The 20771-nt window shown below is 36.6% G+C and overlaps 1 long non-coding RNA gene across 1 annotated transcript; it reads right to left on the minus strand.

The window, feature by feature from the left end:
* Positions 1–227: 227 nt before the first annotated feature.
* LOC124636511 lies at positions 228–19361 on the minus strand. The gene is made up of 3 exons (XR_006985135.1): positions 19218–19361; positions 797–888; positions 228–502 (listed from the first exon to the last, which is right to left on the minus strand). It is a non-coding gene; the product is annotated as an uncharacterized LOC124636511 (long non-coding RNA).
* Positions 19362–20771: the final 1410 nt, after the last annotated feature.

Raw genomic sequence — 20771 nt, forward strand, 5'->3', positions numbered from 1 at the left:
TTTACTTTAAGAATTAAGTTTTCTTAAGAATTGATCTCAGGATTGGGGTCCTTTGGGGACGTTCCCATAGTTACCTAAACGATAACGCAGTTTTGTGTCCAATAATACATACCTACACCACAATTTAGCAATAATAAAATAATGTTTCATATTGTAGAAATAGGAAACATTTATTTATATCGTTTAAATAATAATTGATAAGTACGCTATTATCAGAAGTCATAGAATTAAATAACAGTACCTATATCATGCAAATTACACAAAACAAACTCCACTCCCATCACCCATCAAACAGAAATTAATGTAAACCAATCCTTCTAATAAAAACGATTCAAAGAACCGCTCGCCGTGTGAAGTGTGCTTTGCTATTTAATTTTCATATTGCATACTGACCGAAATACGTGGAACCGATGGCCGGAGCCGTGACTTGGTTCAGGTATGTCGCCTGATCGTCCACTGACCCTTCAATTGACAGCCCCTGAGGATCCTGACGGCCCATTTTCTGTTGGAACGGACAAACAGCTATGTTATTGAACATACATGAAGAGACATAATTGAGTACAGCGCCATCTAGGTGTACTAGTGTGTACTAATAGAAAAGGTGGTTGTGTTAATGAGTGTATTAGTATGGTAATGTATTCGTAGATGTCGCCACGTGTTTTATGGACATTTTGACTAAAATATAATTTGAATTCCTGTAACATTTTGCTAATACACGTATGTAATTAAAAAATAAATGGATTTAACTCCAAGTAGTTACAGCCTGTCTTTGAAGGAGAAAGAATAAAATATTTACCTGTGTTTCACTATTGTCTTTGTTTCTTTGTTCTTGGCTTAGGTTAATGTTTTTTGTTTGCATTTTCCACCATCCGGAGCTAAGCGCCCCACCTGTGAAAGAAAAACTTTCTAATTAAACTAGCTTTTTATCACCAAGTTATACACAAACCACTATGTGAAATATGTATTTTTGTTAAAAAGTTCAAAATGTCTCTTAGGACAAAAAATATGAAAAAATTACAAATTCCCTCGTCTATAGCGAGTTCACAAGCAACTGTAAATTTTTCCCATTAATATTTAAGCGAAGTAAGTTTGTCAAACTTGACGGTGAGATTTGCAATATGAAATTATAATTGCAAAAACTGAATAGGTGCGAGTTAACTTATTTATTTTACAAGTAAAATATGTTTTGATGAATACATAGATAAGTACTAAAGTACACACACACACACACACACACTAAAGTACATATTTAGAAAGTGTTTTGTTTTTTGTATAATAAAGTTTTAATATGCATCTTGACTATAAGCTTGATATTATATTGACTTGATATTATAAGCGTGTCAAACGATATAGTCTCGCCAATAACTGACCAACACGGTCCGGGCCATTAAAATATTGGGATGTTTAAAAATGTAGATTGTAGATTGCCGTTTTCACATTTGCCAACGGTACCCTAAAATTCGGGCCAGTTTGTTATAGGAAACCAACTGGATACCGTTCAATATAAAGTTTGTATTTCTTATAAAGTGAGGGAAGATGAGCAAATAAGGATTACTTAAGCTAAGACTTTTTGTGACCATCCAACCAGCACCGATTTTCAGAAGGTTAACTTTAAAAAAGAAAATTTCTACTTTCCACATTCAGTTTTCCGCATACGAGTATTCGATTAGCTTTGCTGATCTGAAGTTGGTTATTGGCACTGCAAAACTTACGTAGGTAAGCATTATTTTGATGCCCCAATGGTTCCGAAACTCCTGAACCGATTTCAAAAATTCTTTCACTTTTGGGAAGCTTATCCGCGTCAGCCCCGGATCTTCAATTTTTTTTAGGCGGGGCAAAAACTGAAAAATGCCGCCCCGCCTACCTACGTACTTATGTTTATTTTCACCAACGAAAGTCACTTTTTTGGTAGGTAAAGGATTTAAAAAAATGTGTCCAAATCATTGTAGGCTCAAACTGTTCGCCAGGTTTAAGTTATGAAGTCGAGATAGACAGTGCCGGCTTTAACTCTACTAGCGCCCTGGGCGAGATTTCTACGGCGCCCCCAACTGCAATTCAAACCCATACGAAAAACAGAGACATATGTAGTTACCGATTGCGCGAGCGAAGCGAGCGCGATTTTTTTTTTATAGTAACAAGTCAAAGCAAAAATTACCAAAAATATAGCCCAATCGTACATAAGTTATTGCTGGTTGGTGAATGCAAAAACACGGGAACACAGGTTGTGATTGCGCGAGCGAAGCGAGCGCGAAATTTTTTGTTATATTTTAGAACTCAAAACAAAAATGACTTAAAATGTAGCGAAAACGTAGATAACTCTTTGTTGGTGTTGGCGCCTATGAATTAAAATTTTGGGACTTAAAGTAGTACCATAAATAAAAACTAGAAGTTACTTTCTTATTAATAAAAGGACTTAAAAACGACGCTACCTTTTTGCTAGGGTAGACAAAAAAAATTTCAAAAATAAAAACAACTATAAAGTGAAGCAAGCCCGAAAAAGCTTTTTTGAGATTTGGATCACTAAAAGTCCTTAAAAAAAATAAAAGGCGACTGTGAAGTGAAGAAGCCGCGAGCGAAGGGAGCGCGAATTTTTTTGAGTATTGGGACATTAAATTAAAAAGTAGCTATATGTGAAAAAAAATTTAAGTGTAAAGTAAAGAAACCGCGAGCGAAGTGAGCGCGAAAATTTGAGTTTTGGGACATAAAAGTAGTGTATCTAACGCGCGCGGCATTGTATGACAATACATTAATTTAATTGAAATTTCTTGGTCCAGGAGCGTACCGCGGCGCCCCTGAGCTCGCGGCGCCCGGGTTATTCGAACACCCTGCACCATAGGTTAAGGCGGCCCTGATGCTATCCATACATTTGGATACAGTTGTAAGCTGCGATCTTTGATGAAATTTAAAACAAAAATAGGAGTAAAATTCTGATCAAGGATAGGTTGGGGGCGCCTGCGGCGCCCCTTATGTCCGGCGCCCTGGGCCGTCGCCCTACCGCGCCCTACCCTAAAGCCGCTACTCTAGACAGATTAATGTACACAAAAAGTTAATAAGTAGGTAAAAAGCGCTGTAGTAGTAGCAAGCAGTCGGAAGCGCAAACTTTTTTGTTTTTGAGGACTCCATAAATATATTTTTTGCTACATTTGACTTATAAAAGGTAAGATAGCGCGGATTAGGCTAATGAAGCCAATAAGGCAATGCCTGTGTAACATTGCGCGAGCGAAGCGAGCGCGAAATTTTTTGAGTACACAAAAGTACCTACATTGTCAAGCAACAAGTAGCCGCGAGCGCTACATTTTTTGAGTCTACGACACAAAAGTACCTACATTGTCAAGCAACAAGTAGCCGCGAGCGCTACATTTTTTGAGTCTACGACACAAAAGTACCTACATTGTCTAGCAACAAGTAGCCGCGAGCGCAGCGAGCGCGAACTTCTTTAAGTTATTTGTTTGAAACTCACAAATTAAACTGGGAATCATGTACAATTAAAAAGAAACCGTGATTAGAGCGAGTGCTATTTGTGTTCGTTGATTGGGTGCGTAAAAATAATAAACCATCAGAAAAACAGTACAGAAATGGTAATTTAACCGCGAGCGTAGCGAGCGAGAATTTTTTCACTTATTTGGAGGATGTTATGAAAAATAATCAAAATGATCAATTAAACATAGCGAAGGCGACTTTTTTTGAAACTTTGCTTGTCAGTATCATGATACAATGGAACTTCCTTATCAAACGGGTGTAATTTCATCGAAATTTTCTGGTGGTGGGGCGTCCCGTGGCGCCCCCTGAGACCGAGGCGCCCGGGTTATTCGCACACCCTGCACCATAGGTTAAGACGGTCCTGTAGGTAACTATTATGGTAATCTGTGATGTAGGATTTAAAATCAGGCAGCCGCCTGATTTTGCCGCCCCCTGAATTTGCCGCCCGGGGCATGGGCCCCGGCTTGCCCCCCCCTAGATCCGGGGCTGATCCGCGTAGGTAGATACGAAAAAGGTTTCCCTGGAAAATGAGTGATACCACGAGTAACTCACCAATAAGTCTTGTATTATGGAGTCCCCATAAAAGCGTTATATGAACCTTCTGAATGATTCTTATTTGTGTCTCAGTAGTAATATTTGAGGAGTTTTGAATAACTTTTGTGTTTTACGAGAACAGTCGAAGACATTTTAACCTTGGTCCATGATTAAAAAGGAAAGTTTTGGTTTTGCACCGAGTTTTTTCAGAAAAATCCATTTATATAGGTCAGTGGCTTTTATTTGGTTCTTTTAAGGCGGTTTTTTGAAAGACCATTTTGTCAGCTTTTAGTAATTTCGCAGAAAAATATTGGGATGGTACCTATCGACAATCGTTCTTTTTAAATAGCTTTCAGACGCTCATTCAAGTTTATTATCTTTCATAGATCACTGACTTATGTAATTACGTTTCCTCCATATGAGATCATACGCTAACATCCCTGTTTTGTAGCAATCAGCAAAAATTCAAGAATAGTAATAAATTAAAGAAAAAATATTACAGGAGGTAGATTAGAATGAGCAAAAAAATAATAAATGTATAATATCAAGCTCAAGGCTGATTTATATATTCCCAGTGCGCCATTTTAATATCTTTAATGTAGGAATATTTTATCTTTTAATGTAAAGACTCTCAGACGAAATAGAAATTTTCAGTTCGGTTGGCAAAGTAAAAAGTGATGTAATAACGTTTTTGGACCTGTCCCCTTGCGGTGATAAATTACGACTAAAAAACGTATTTCTACAGGTCGAATGGCGGTTTAAATAGGACTACCTTTTGATTTTTAACGGTCTATAAATCTATAATACTAACCAATAATACTAACTAATAATATGTTTATAAGTATTATAGATTAACTTCTTACAATGGTTTTATCCCTATCCCGTAGGAGCCTTACGTAGGCTTCTTTGGTAAGAGTGCTATGTAAAAGAAAGAAAGAGACTTTGTGCGATTGTAAAGCTAAAAGCCTATATGACCTATATGGCCTGGGTATGGCACGCGCGTGAATGTTTTAAAACCTGGTTTCCAAATCAGATTAAATCCGGATGAAATAGCTTTTCCCCAGTTTTTCAGCTCAGTTGCGGGTTCAGATTAAATCATATTTTATTTTAGTGAAAATAAATATGTCGGAGGCGTCATCAGGATGGCACTATCGTCCGACATCAGTTAGGGTAATCAAGCAAAGAGATAATTCAAAGAAACTCAAAACTCAAACAAACTCAAAAACTCAAACGTTTATTCAAATTAGTCAGAACAAAAGACAACCCCCAAAACGCCCGCCCTTCGCCACTTCCTATGTGTTTTGGCTGGGGAGAAGAAGTGGCGGAACAAACTCCCCAGCAACACATGTCTGTCTGTTAGGTTAGAAAAACCATTACAATAACCTTTACAATATGGATCTACAACGGTACTACAACGCTAGGCAATAACACTAGGTACACTATACGTAACGAAAGGCAGTAACGCGACAACTCCACGAAGACTCGACGAAGCCTCGACCAAGACTCGATTAAGACTGAGCTCTGCGGACGCCACGCTGACCGCCACTACTCTGCCAAGCGCGCCAAAATGTTGTTTCACCGGAAACGCCACCAGAGGGCGCGCTTGCGTGACGTTTAGTGTCCGTACTATTGACAGTCTCTGACAAATATTTCATTTAAATTGAAACAAGCAACGATCGTCCGTGCCTACTTTTGACGCTATTATATCTCAAGAGAAACAAAACAAAGTGATTCCCAGCATTAACAATGGTTGATATCGATGGTTTCTATAAACCTCACGCCACAACATCCTGTGAAATATTCCCGACACTTTCATACAATCACATTGTGGTTGTTTGCTTTTTTATAAGTAAAGTACCAAGGTATAGGGTTCCAGATCAATATACATAGCTTTGTTTGAATTACGTAGTATTCTTTTTCTCTCAAATACAATAAATCGATAGCCTAGATTGGGAGTATATAGTTGATATGTAGTTTATAGATATGCTATGCACGCTTAACCATAGGGTATTTAGATATAAAGGGTTAATTTTGGATAAAAAGACATTAGCAATGGTCTTCACGATTGGCTGTATTTTTGCAAGTTTTGTATCTACAAAACAGTGACCTTTTCCCAAGGACTCTATCTCATAATACATCAACTCTTCAGAAATACCTTTTGCATCATACCTTCATGACCGATTTCCGACACATTCCATTTCCCACCCCATTCATTCCGAGCCGATAAGTAGTACTAACTATTAACCAATTAGCATCTGCTTAGCTCAGTGAAACCGTTTCCCAGATGAGATTAATGCACATAGGTACATTATATGCGTTCTGTTGCACATTGTTGTAAGGGTTTGTTCAGACGACGCGTTCTAATGTGCGCTTAGTCGGCTACGCTTATACCTACGTATTTTAAACCGTGGATTGGGTCCGTCCTGTGTACGCGTATCTGACTACGAGCAGGTAAATTGGAACTACCAGTCTATTTAAAAAAATCTTTTGGTTGCACATACCAACCATAACTTTTGAAAGATACAGCGTGACTTAACATTTTAATTTTTGTCAGCAATTACTATCAAACCTGTACGATATCTATACTTATAATAAATCTGTAGAGAGGTCAATTCTGTACATTGAATATATTTCCAAAAAAACTATCAGGGGGTGATTAGTGATCGATACTGATGCCAAAAATGCAATCAGTAAAATTTTTGTCTGTCTGTCTGTCTGTCTGTCTGTATGTTCGTTATAGAAACAAAAACTACTTGACGGATTTAAACGAAACTTGATACAATTATTCTTCATACTCCTGGGCAGGTTATAGGATACTTTTCATCACGCTACGATCAATAGGAGCAGAGCAGTGAAGGGAAATGTTGGGAAAATGGGAGAAGTTACTCCATTTTTTAAGCTTCCGTCGCGTGTGCAGCCTTAATGGTTAAAGCTACCTCAAAACCATGTATGACGGAAATGTTCTTCTTAAAATTATGTAAAAACATCCCTTGACAGCATATGTCTACCTTTTATGGTTGACTCACAATAACACGTGTAAGTCTCGATAGCTTAGTAGTTCAGAACTTTCTGATTATATTTGTCTACTATTACGTTTCTTAGACTCTGACTCATACTAAATAATAAAGGTTAACGTTATTACCTATTCAATAAAAAAAAATCATATAAATCGGTAAAGAAAAACCAAAGTTATACATGAAATACGGTAATAAGCCATCGCGCGTGAATATCATGCTATAAGGACAAAAATTTAAATGTTAAGACACGCTGTATCTTTCAAAAGTTATGGTTGGTATGTGCAACCAAAAGATTTTTTTAAATAGACTGGTAGTTCCAATTTACCTGCTCGTAGTCAGATACGCGTACACAGGACGGACCCAATCCACGGTATAAATACGTAGGTATAAGCGTAGCCGACTAAGCGCACATTAGAACGCGTCGTCTGAACAAACCCTTACAACAATGTGCAACAGAGTGCTTAGTGCGAGTTTTCGTGAATTTTTTTACGGACTCACATGAGAGCGCGTATACTAAGATTTGTATGGAACAAAAACAGCTCCACCTAGTGTCAAAAATTGGAACCTGTTTTTGTTCCATACAAACAGTGTTGCCAACAGTTGTAGAAGCTTACCACCAGAGTCAACTTTTAAAACCACCAGAAAACCACTAACAAAAATTTATCCCACACTTAAAATCACCAAATTCACCACTAAAAAAATATTGTTTATATTTTATTGTAACCTAAAACAATTTAATCATCCAAAGATGTAACTCGGCAACGATAGAAAATTAAAACAGACAAAGCATTACATCTGTTTAGCAATTCATCCGACCCGATCCGAATCCTTCACAAATTATAATCGGCGTAGTAGTTTCACAAATTGTTTAGTTACGCATTTGACCAATGAATGAGTACTTAATATAATTATATAGTAGTCGTTCACCTTTTTGTTTTGTAGATGCTTTTTTGACATTCCGTGAGACTTCAAATCTCCATAGTAACTCCTTAAAGTTGTACCACAAAACTTACATTTCGCTACTTGACCCGCAGTACTTTCAACATTTCGCCACTAAATAGGGGACTTAAACCACCAGTATTAGTGGAAAATCCACTAAGTTGGCAACACTGCATACAAATCTTAGTATACGCGCTCTCATGTGAGTCCGTAAAAAAATTCACGAAAACTCGCACTAAGCACTCTGAACATCAACATCAACATCATTTTTGTGTAACGGTCGCCGTGCTCGACGCGGCTCACGGCGCGGTGGCTGCGCGAGCTTCATACATTATTTGGCTGTTGATGCGATTGGTGCGAATAGACGTTCAGAGTGTTCAAGTTCAACCTTATTGACTGACAATAATTGATATTAACAAACCTTATAATTTATTTTAAACTTGCTTTTGTTGTTATTTTATAAAATAGGTAGGAATTCGTTATTTTGGTAGTGTTTAAATATTCGTTTTATTACAATAATACCATAGTTTACATTTTATTTCTTTTTACGTGAAGTAGTGGTAGGTACGCATAGATTTAGAATTGGATTGGCTGGTGTGTAGTACCTATTTCTTCCTCTCTTTACACAAAATCCGAATTTAATGCGGACGAAGTCGCTGGCAGAAGCTAGTTATAAAATAAATCTGAAGACACAAAAAAAATGTAACGTGCGACAAAAAATCGCGCGTCAAGTGCTGGTGTATAAAGACCTTTAGTACGACTCAGTGCCCTGTATACGGAAGAATCGTGACCGAGAGGTCCGAGTGTAAATGTTAATCCCAAGGAATTTAACGCTTCAGTTACTATTACCTGATTTCACTTGAACTATTCCAAAAGCAAAAGTACTAAGTAAATCTGTTTCTATTATTTTAACGAGATTTTATTGGCACTGTGGATTTAGACCACAATATTATTACAAGGTATTTGAGACTCTCTTTCGCAAAAACGACTGGACGGATTTTGATGAAATAGTTTACAGCTTGTACATCGAAATAATAGCTACATCAGCCAGTTTTATTCCGGAAGAACTGCATTTAATTATTTTATATAGAACTATGAACTTAATGTCAATTTTATGAGTCAATAAAAATAATGTTTTGTAATAAAAATAATGTTTTTTAATAAAAACACCGACACCTAAACGTCTCTGTAATCAATAATTAATATTAATTACTCCATAATAGACAGGTAATTAAATACGAAGTTATTGATGTGATAATTTTATAATTTCTATTCCGTTATTATTTACGACTTATAACAATAAAACGTGTCTCAGATGAAATGTATGTGTGAATCAATGATTCCTTTCAAAGCTGATACTGATAGCGAAAAAATAACTCTGCAGTTGTGAAGTTAGCCGTTTGACGCCTCACACATGTGCAGAAACTGTTCATGCTAAAAATAATAAGATTAAGGCGATTATCACACTGCCCCGCATGATGCAGCGTAGTGCGTGGGTGCGTTTTTTTCCGTTGCTTGTAAATATCTCCGTTTGTATGGAAAACACGCATAGTCCAACACACTGAAAATGCATCCACGCGCGTTCATGCGGATCACGCACATACATGCGGAGAAACACGCACCCCCGCGCGTAGGTGCGGGGCGAGACGCAAGGTATGGCACACTGAATCCCGCATTGCCGCCCGCATTGCGCGTGATTTTGAATGGGCGTGACGTGTATATTTGAAAATGGAAGCCGCCGTGCGTGAATCTACTAAACGCACCTACGCGCGTGAGTGCGTAAAAAACCCGCACGATGATGCAGATCTGCACTCCCGCAGGAACGCGCGTAGGTGCGCCGACACGCAAGATGCAGCGTGATGCGGGGCAGTGTGAAGATCACCTAAAGGTGAATTGCACCATTTAACTGTAAAGACAGCTGAATCATTATCATTCTGAATCGCCTACCTACTGGATAAATACCAATTTTTTGTTACGGGTGTACTTTACTGTACCATTCATCTTCATACTGATTTATGAGCCCAAACTAACTATCGGCGGACTAAAAGTTTGTAGTGTGCGTACTCCAACAGTGCAGAAAAATAGAATAACATTTCTAGGCCAAGCAGCGACAAAAATAATGATACCACCACTCTCAAAGGAAATCCTAACGACAAAACATACCAATAAGGTTTTAATAAAAACGTTGGCACGGAAGTGTACTGGTACCAGTTGCTCCAAGCTGTTCCCACGCACTTTCCAGCAAGTGTAATGTTGACTTTATATAATTAATTGGTTACTGGATATGGGTGATAATGCGCTACTGTGCTGTTGGTGTGTTTGAAATAATTAGGTGGCATTTCGTAGAGAGGGGAAAAGGGAGGAGGAGGCGTTTGTTTTCTCTTTACTTAATGACTGTTGATATGCTTTGAGAGAGTTTTGTACCATTCTATTAGGGACATCTTTTCACAGACGGTCGGTAATCCCCATGGTAAGTTGTTGATTACCTTGTGTTATGGGTGTTAAAACAGTGATAAACTACAAAGGTATTTTATGTACATATGGTAACACTCAGGTCACCAACAAGCATGTACATCACACAAATGTCGTCCGAACCGGGAATCGAACTTGGGACCTCAAGTTGGGACCTCAGGCTGTCTTTAGCTTCAAGTCCGGAAGTAGTTGGTGTTACATCACCGCGCCTGGGAGGGCACGTAAAGTCTACGTCCCCGAATGCTACTCAGTAGCAGTCATTGTTACAATTCTACGTCAGAGCGGATTTGAGACAAACACCGTGATATTTATAAACCGTCTTTTTTGTCGGATAAATGCCATGATTGATTACAACAAACGGTACATAATTGAGTCCACGCTTAGGAAGTATGAGTAGATAACATACGTGACTACATAGGTAACGTACATAGATACCTAATTATATTTATTTGGGTGGTAACGGTGTTACTGACACCGGAAGATCATAACGCGAGTGAACCACACAGGATGGATAACTGTATTGATATTAAATGCACTGTTGCTGCTGTTCAATTAGTCGAATTTCTATTGCTTTTTGTTATCTGTGAATTAAAACATTTTTAACCGACTTCCCAAAAAGGAGGAGGTTCTCGATTCGGCCGGTATGTTTTTTTTTTTTTCTATGTATCTACATCGATTACTCCGAGGGTTATAGTCCGATTTACGTGATTCTTATTTTGTTCGACTCGGAATAGCTGCCAGTTGGTCCCATAGTCATCAGGTCAGGATCTGATGATGGAAACCCTGAGAAATCGAGGGCAACCTTCGGAAGTTGTAGGCATACATAGGGTAAAAACTTGACACTAAAGTGTATGCTTGAAAGCACTATTCAACAGTGAAGGTTTGGAGCTGACCTGATGACGGAGACCAGAGAGGGTCGAGGGAACTCGACAACTGAATATGTAAACTACCTCGTGTTTGGGCTTATATTCTTTGTATTGATAAGAACTTTCCACTTATATGGATAGTGACAACTATTCGTATCTCTGAAAAGCTGTAAATAAAAATCTTTTTTACAAAAAAATAAAACCGACTTCCAAAAACAATAAAAAGCAAAAAAAAACTAATTTTAGGTGCATCGGCCTAGAAGTCGGTGGCAAAATTAACTTAGTAACATCCATTAGACACCGACTTCTAGGCCGATGCACCTAAAATTAGTTTTTTTTTTGCTGTATTTGTGTTTGTAAGAGTTTGTTACGCTTCCAAATTGAAACTGCTGAGCCAGCTGACATGAAGTTTGGCCAAAGGATAGGTAGGTTGTTTCCCAAGGGGTTCAGCCGAGGGTGCAATCTAGACAAGAATCGATTGTCATTTGTATTTTGTTTTAACAACATTGTTGTTTTTATTTAATCCGTTCATATTTGTAATTATATTTTATTAATGTAATTAAAAATGTAAGTATAAAATACACATAATCCTTTTCTTAACAAAAACAGATTAGGTATTAAGAAAAATGATCTTTCAGAAACTTCAAAAGTAATGTGAAAATTCTTATTCGATTTGCATAAGTTATGGAGCTAAGCCGTTATTCTTTGACGCTAATGTTTTTGATAGTTTATGATTTATCGTACATTGTAATGAACTTACTTTTATATTTATAAATGTTTATCTCTAAACTAATATTATAAAGAGGATATTTTGAAGCCCTTCAGGTATTCTAAACGGCTTCGAAAGGTCCGAACCGACTGAAAAATTATTTTACTGCTTCTTGCACTATTTTCGGGTGAGATAGGCCATATTTTATCCGGGTATTGAAAGAAGGTTCTACGGGACACGGGTAAAACGACGAGGAAACAGCTAGTCTTATAGTAATTGCTTGAAATTCCTGCATGCAGACAATGTGATATTCATTTTAAAATCTTACAACTAAGTGAAGCATATATATCTACTTATATATTTCTATTATTAAAAATATATATATGAAACATAATAACACGCCTGCCTATCAGACACGGCTATCGCACGCTTCAAAAATAACTTATTTTACGCTTATAACAGTTTTTACTAGCACTTAAACGGGTACATTTGTACCCATCGATATTTCATGGTATACCCATCAACCGATTTATAAGCAGCGTTTAAAGGGTTATCTACCTTTAAAGTAATAGCCGGAGGGCCAATTAGGGGCTATTTCATTCACAAAACTACCTCAGCCACGCTACGGGTTAAGATTAGTTTAATTCGTCTTTAAGAGGTAGTGTATACTGGTTGTGTTGTCGACCGTTTTTTAAAAGCAGTCAGAGATATTTAAAATATTTTTCCTACAATTTAAGGTGACTTGAAAGTTAGTTTCTTTATAAGCTTTCACGCTTAAACGGCTGAACCGATTAAGATAAAATTTAGCATGGAGGTACACGGTAACCTGGATACGGAAATAGGCTCATTTCCCTTAGGATACGGACGAAGTCACTGGCCAATTCTTGAAAAATAAAGAAAAAGTGCAACGAAGGAAATATTTGAATAACTATCGGGTCGCCTTGCATCATATCCATAGCATTATGCTATCATTGTATTAGATTAACGAAAGGTCGTGAGAAAATTGTTCATTAAACGCTAATAACTAGCTATAATGCTAAGACAAGTGGTAATTGCGAAGCTTTGTATGATATTATTCTCCATGGATAAATTACATCAAGAGAATTCCAATGAATTAATTTTCATGACATAGTTTTTGATATGGGCCATATTTTAGTAATTTTTTGTTTATAATAATCCTAATGTATCTAACCTAAGCACCTGATTTTTTTTTATGCATTTAATTGAACACAAAACAAAATAGAACCGTTGTATCGTGGCGCACCTATCAAAATTATTCAACCATTTCCACAAGCCACAAAAAATATATTTTCCATACCAGGAAATATAAAAGCCTATTGAATATAAAATCCAGTCCACAATCTAGCCGAAGCAATCCATCAGTGGGAAGCCCACACAAAACCAAACAGAATTCAGATTGCCAACGCATTTCAATCAACGTCGAGACGTCACACCGCTTGCCGTGGACGCTGTGACAATATACCCGTACTTTAGGGTGAAAATAGGTTCCGTCAGCGGTTTCGGACTGGATAAAAAATTGTCTAGACACATGTTCTGATGTGTAAACTAATGCTTCATACTTCACCTAAGTTTCATCAAAAAACGTCCGGTCGTTTGCGCGTTGAGTAGGTAGTAACAAAAATACAGACTGACAAACTTTCGCCTTTATAATATTATTGCGATTCCCATTCATGCATATATTGCTCAACCGTAGATTAACGGCTATAATGTTATTTGTTTGTCGCTTTATAAAAATTGACCCTTCAGTCGTGACAGCGTGGCCTGCAAATTGAACAACCGCGCGTACAGATCTCTCGTGTGTAAGCTCCCTCATAATGGGGCGAACAAACCCGTTTGCTCCGTATTTTTAATTTAATAGCTGCTCTGAGATAATTGTATCATCGTGTCTGGATTTGGTACTACTTGTAGATGGTTCTTCATTTGTACTCGTATAATAAGGCTGGTTATTGAAGAATGTGTAAGTCGTAAGATGTGGCAATGCAAATTGAATATGAACTGTGGTCTATTTTGATGAAGAAAGGGGGTAATTTGGTTAGATAGAAACATTTAATTTGACCCTAACTTCTGCGGTTTAAGAGTCCTGGGTGAGCTAGTAGTCATCACGAGGGTAAAAAGTAACCTTTGTCTTGGGAAAGCCTTTTATTCCGATTGGTTCAGTCATTTAAGCGTGATTACACGAAAGGTAGACTTATAGTATAAGTAAGGATTTGCAGAATGAATTAGAAGAGAGCAATATACCATTTGTTTTATAATTATATTACTCTAATAATTTCACACCAAACAAAATGGTTCAAAAATCCTACAAAGTAAAAAGAAAATACAACAAGTAAAATCTTCAATGTAGTCTTAAACACAGTTTAACTGGTGTGAAAAAAATATAATTGCTATGTTAAAGCAACTGCGAATTAGCATGACAAACGACTTGATTCACTGCCCCACTGGACTTTACACTGCAGATTTTTAACAAGGATTTAGTAACGGTAGCGGGGACAAAGAGCCGAAGTTCAGACTTAATTAAGTAAGTGTTGTTTGAAAATTGGATCTTTTTGAGTGTGAGATGTCTTGATGCTGTGTTGGAAGTTCGATTTTGGGAGTAAGTATAAGTAGCTTGTCGGTGATAGATTGCATATTTAAACTTTAGTCAAAAGTCTTTAGTCTTTATTAAAAAAAAAATTCATTCAATTCACATCAAAAATACTACTACTGGGTTACTGTACCTACACAATGTATTTATTGCTATAAAGATTTCATAATTTTATTTTCATGTAAATGTAAAATGCCTTTTGTTTAAACTTTAGACTTAAGTTATAAATTCGTACATATGTGAAAAGTAAATTTCATTAAAAGCGGTGATTTAGCGTTGTCACTTTTTGTAAATACCTTTACAATGCTCTTTAGACACATTATTTTCTAACTGTAGCAACCTCATGTAAAAGCTTTAATGTTATTGTCACATGTCGGCGCTAGACTGAAATCCAGTAACAAAGTTAGACCTGCAACTTTGGCTTCATTAGAGGACCTAAATTTTACTCTGTGAGTTTGTTTGAATAGATAGAATAGGTCCTTTTTTGATCATTTATGCACAGGCTTATATCAAATATACAATTATTCTTGAAATATAATATAGGTACCTACTTATCTGCCTTGCCTTTTTTCGGCTATGTTGTGATCGGCTTCCAGTTCAATCGGATGCAGCTGAGTACCAGCGTTTTACAAGGAGCGACTGCTTATCTGACCTCCGCAACCCAATACCACTAGGCAAGACTGGTTGTCAGACTTACTATACTACCCGTAATGACTGCCAAAGATGTTCAATGATAGCTGGGACCTACAGTTTATCGTGCCCTCTGAAACACTACAGTAAACTATGTAAGAATAATGTACCAAGGTGTATCTTTCTTACTTAGTTGGAACAAAAAGTGAAGCATTTATCAATAGGCGTTGAGAATGCGTCGACATGGGCTTAAGGCTAGATTGTTCCACTTCTTGTTTCTTGTGATATTAATCTATGTTTCTGTTGTTTATGTTGCTTAGTAACCGGGATCTATCATTGTAGGTATTTAGATTTTTCAAGATCTAAAGATATTAACGCGTTTTGAGGTTATTTTTGATAGTATAATGGTATAAAAGGTATGTTCATACTTCAGCTTTATACATAGCAAGTAAGTGAGTATTATAAATCAATGTTATTAATATTTTGTGTGTTCCTACTATTTTTATCTAGGTTCCATCAGCAGGTTCACCTACCTCCTATGGAAACGACTCCGCATTTCCGCAATCCCGAATAAAAAGTAGCTTGAAACCTTTCTCTTTAACGAATAGACATGTAAATTAATGTTTTAAGTAATTATTTTATTTATCTATGCCATTCTTCTTAAAAACTCTATTAAAATTCGACTTTAAAATTTTAAAATACATAACATATTCTTAAAAACTGTCTGTCCTTCCCACAACTCTGCTCAGCAAAGCTAAGGAAGTTTTCACATATTTTTGAGTAAATGTCCCAATTTACGAGTTTTAAATGCGGGTAATGTCCTGTGAGTGACTGAGTAGTGAGTAATAAGTACCGGGAACCGTTATCTATTACTTAATCATGAACCTGTGGCGCCTTTCATCTATACTTAAGTAAAAGTAAAGAGTTCGTCTGTTTGTTTGTGCAGTGCGAGAAGAGTGGCGACGGATTGTGAAGCTTGCCACCATGATATGACGACCACGACCACTCTGCCAAGTGTGTGACGACACAGAAGAAGATGGGCTCAAGTATTTAGAAGAGAAGAAGGCATAATATGTAGATAATATTTCCAATTGCGTTTGAAATAGGTACCCATTTTTTCTATTTAGGCTAACCTCAAGAAGTTTATATCCTGAGAGAACAAATTCGTTCCCTGAAATAAGGTGGAATATAACAGCATCGAAGTCGAATATAACATCCATGTACCAAATATCTCAATCAGTTCAACCGTTTTAGTGTGAAAACGTAACCAACAAACATTAATATTTGTGCGTTTAAAATACCTACAAATTAATGAGGCTTTTACTCAATGAATTTCAGGCAAATTAAGAAGAAAAGTAAAGTCCCTTGACATAACATAAGCGGGTGAAACCGCTTGACCAAGCTAGTGCATTATACGTATTCATTAAGGATGTTCAATTGTCTATCAATGAACGGTTTGTGGTCGGTTTCCATTTTGAAGTACGAGCGTCTGTGCTTACTATAATAATGGTGACATAATTATAGTATTGCGTCGAAGCCTGTTGAAAGATCATTAAAATAATTAAAGAAGTGTATAACTTTTTAGCATAGTTTAGCAGAGATATAAAGAGCTGTGGCTACCTATTTACATTTAATAAAAAAATATCGTTTCGTGTATCTTTTTATGGGAGACTAGAATAAGAGTGAAAATGTAGTAGCAACTTGAAACTAGGTACATGAAAGAAAATACATACAACCACAGTCACTCACACAAGCAACGGTCACATAAAAATAATAAATCAACACAACACAACGAAAGCGCCCAGTGTTCGAACAACTACTCATTATGGACAAAATTTTTATGCAATTTTTAATTCTTTCTCAGACATGCGTGAGTTATTAGGGCGGGGAATATCCATTATAATCCGGTTCAATGCGGTTTGAACCTGAATTTAGTTTTTTTATTTGGACCTATGGTGCACTTTTTAAATGTTGAAGCTGGTATTAACGGTACAGTAGACACCAACAATGTTTCTGGAATAAGCTTGGTACCAATTATTTCACAAATAAACTGAACTTAATATGCATATTCGACATAAAGTTAGTAGTGCATGGTCAATGAACTTAAGGAACTTAACTTATTTGCAAATACCTAATTTTCAAAACTGTGTGTGAAGCATCAGATTTAAAACACACAACGTGTGACTAAAACAAAAGAAAGTAGCTACAACAAAAAGATTGGAGTTCCTGCTTTACATTTCCTTCAAAGCTTGGTAATACAGATGCATACGTGCACACGTTTGAAAACAAACATAATTATGCACTGCATAATATGCCGTCGTGTTTACATTAGGCTACAATAACTTGCATCTGCATACATTATACATATTTGAACTATGAAATTAATACTGGTCTTAAGATACGAAAGTTGCTTCTAATTGTCTTCTACCTAAGTATCCTGTTTCCAAGTTATTTCGGTTCTCTTCTTTCATTCTTCTCAGTCAGTCCTCATACTAACATCCACTGCCTTTTTGTTCATGTCATCTGTCAGGCAATCGATCCATCTTTTCCTCGGTCTCCTTCCGCTTCTCAAGCAAGCCATCCTCATTCATATCTATAGCATTTGTCCTTTGTACTCTAGGCTATATGTGTGTCAAAGTTTAAATGAAATTGGTTCAGTAGTTTTGGCGCGGAAGCCGGGCAGACAGATAGAGTTACTTTCGCACTTACAATATTAGTAAGTAAGGCCAGCCCCATACATAAAGTATAATCGTTATCGGAAGAGAGAATGTCATATTTATAAAGGAGATTATTATCGCCATAAAGGATGTGGTGAACAACCGATTAAAGATTGTAATCGGAGGGGAAAGGCGATCAAGACTCCATAAAATTGACGACCCGTAGCGCGGTGAAAGAACCTGCCCACTGAGAAATGAGTTTTTTTAATAAACACTAGAAGTTGCTTTGTAAAACAAATCTTTACGTTACTTTGTTTCGTAAAGGCTGACTAGAATTTTATATTGAGAAAAGCTGAGTACCAGTGTTTTAGATGGAGCGACTGCGTATCTGACTTCCTCAACATTAGAAATCTGGGCATCAATTGATAAGTCGTTTTTGGCTTGTTGACTATCCGTTATGACTGCCAATATTCACTCATATCGATCACACCAAGCGTTGCTTAACCTTACGATCGATCCACCCGTGCGGCTGTATCTTACTTGGGCACGAGCTAAACAAATATTAGAACAAATGAAACCCAGTTAAAACTCAAATTTGAATAATCAATTTCCTAACAGAATTTCCTAATGGTATATGTACCTACTTAACTAACGGGTTTAAACGGAAGTTTATGAATTATTATGCCGATGGTCACAAACACTTGACTCTACGCTTTTGGAGAAAACAAATATTTTAATGAAAACTACCTTCATTTGCTGTTAGGTAAACATGTTTAATTTGTTTGCTCAATGTTTGTAAATAAAAAGCAAAACTACAAAAGCAGTAAAACTAGTAGCAGGATATAATTTATTATTACGAACGGCAACTATCTAGTTAACGAAAACTTCTTAAATCAACAGTCAAATTAGAACCAATGCAAAGCATTGTAAGAACATTATATTGCTTACAATTTATACACTGTGTTTCCTAGTAGAATAATAATCTGTAAGAACAGGGGCTAATCCCAAGGCCACGCCTTCGAAGACCGAATATAAATTACAATAGATCCCCGGGGCGTGTCAAATGTCAGTTTCATAGGCATGCTTTTGAACACGTCTATTTCTTGGGAAAATAAACAATTGAGACAAAGGTTAATTTCTTTCATAAACGCATTATGGGTAATCATTTATGAATTAGACATTTAGCTAGAAGATGCACTAATCTTAAGGTGACTTTAAAAAGTTACCAAAAAATTAAATGAAAAAGAAAAACTTACTGCACCAAAGGGAAAGGATCATCCAAAAATCCTAAATAGAACATAAACTCACCCAAAAAATAAATATCTACACGCACTTGAACATAAATCACAAACACATACACAGCACAACCGGCGCGTACGCAACGAATCAGTTTTCAGATCACGGCAATGCGCGCGCACTTCGGGGAAGGCGTGCGTGTGACGCGCGCGCTCGCTCCCTACTGTTCAAAGTTGGCGTCGATAGACCGATTCTAGAAATTGGACTGATTGGTTCTTCGATTTTCAAATTTCGAAGTGGGAACTTCTTTTTTTGGTGTTTGAAATCAGAACAGTTTGGTGATTATTCTATTTTAAAAAATTTTATGTTAAGGTTTTATTATAACCATACAATGACATAGCAACATTTTGGCATTACATCGACATTTTAGATTAATTATTTAGTCATTAAATTATTGTCGAATAACGTAGATTAATATGTGTGTAGTTCCTAATGTGCACCGTAACTATTTTTCGATTTCGCCTTAATGCCTCTACAAACAGTAACAAACAGTTTCTCGCATTTCAAATAAAGGCAACTTTACTTTTTGTCTACAGATTTATAAAAGCGCGACACAAAAAAAAAACTTTACAGACACATAACATGTGTGTCTAAACAAAAACAAAACACAAGTTATTCTGCCAAACATACCGCTTATGATGCTTCTAGTAAGTTTTTTCTACATTTTTATTATTCCGGACGGACGTTACACTGTGTGAATATCCTGAGTGCACATTGAACGGTAACGCTGCGTAGCGTGGATAAAAAACTCTTTTAAGTTTTTTTTTTTTTTTAACTTTTTTTGTTTTTCGGACATTGATTTTTTTTCGTGCGGAAATATGGCCAGTGGGGTGGTGACAGGACTTTGTAGACGATGGAACTTTTTGTTTCTTTTTAGGTTTCCCTAGTAAATGTGTTTTAGATCTTTTATATGGTCTGCCTGTCACAGGGTTGTATTTTTTAACCAGAGTAGCTTGAGTCGAATCTTTGTTTCGACTGAAGCAGGTATTATTAGGAAAAGCAAAATGTTTTGAAAACAAATGGGTAGGTATTCTGTATCTCTACAGGTAGAAGAATACATTGAAGTAATGTAAAATTAAAGGCAGTTTGCTAAAGTTTTTATTTTCGACAGAAAGTAAACCTTCCCATAGTTATATTTAAAGCCACAGACATAAAGTACAGACTCAACAAATATAACAAAAATAGAATCCATTTGTAGATTGTTTAAAAGGAAATGGTTCTCGCCTCTGACTAGCGGTTACAAGTGACAATGAAGAAATGTATGAGAGATAGTTTTTCCTATAGCATTCTTTCAAGTGTTATTGCAGTTTCTATAACACAGCTTTTATTGAGAAATCGTCATACACAGTTTATGGAACTGTTAACGTTTGTGTTAAACGTTTAATTGAATGTGGAATAGTAAGTAGTACTATAGAAATGGTTACGGTGATAAAACACCGATAGGGATAGTTTTATATTGAGTTTCTTAGATAGAATGATCTCATGTAATGAACTATTTTAAAAACTCTTTCTGTGATAGGTAACTCATTTGTCAAGGAAGGATATAGGTATTTTTCCGGGCAAGTA

The sequence above is a fragment of the Helicoverpa zea genome, chromosome 14 (genome assembly GCF_022581195.2).
Source record: "Helicoverpa zea isolate HzStark_Cry1AcR chromosome 14, ilHelZeax1.1, whole genome shotgun sequence".
Lineage (NCBI taxonomy): Eukaryota > Metazoa > Arthropoda > Insecta > Lepidoptera > Noctuidae > Helicoverpa > Helicoverpa zea.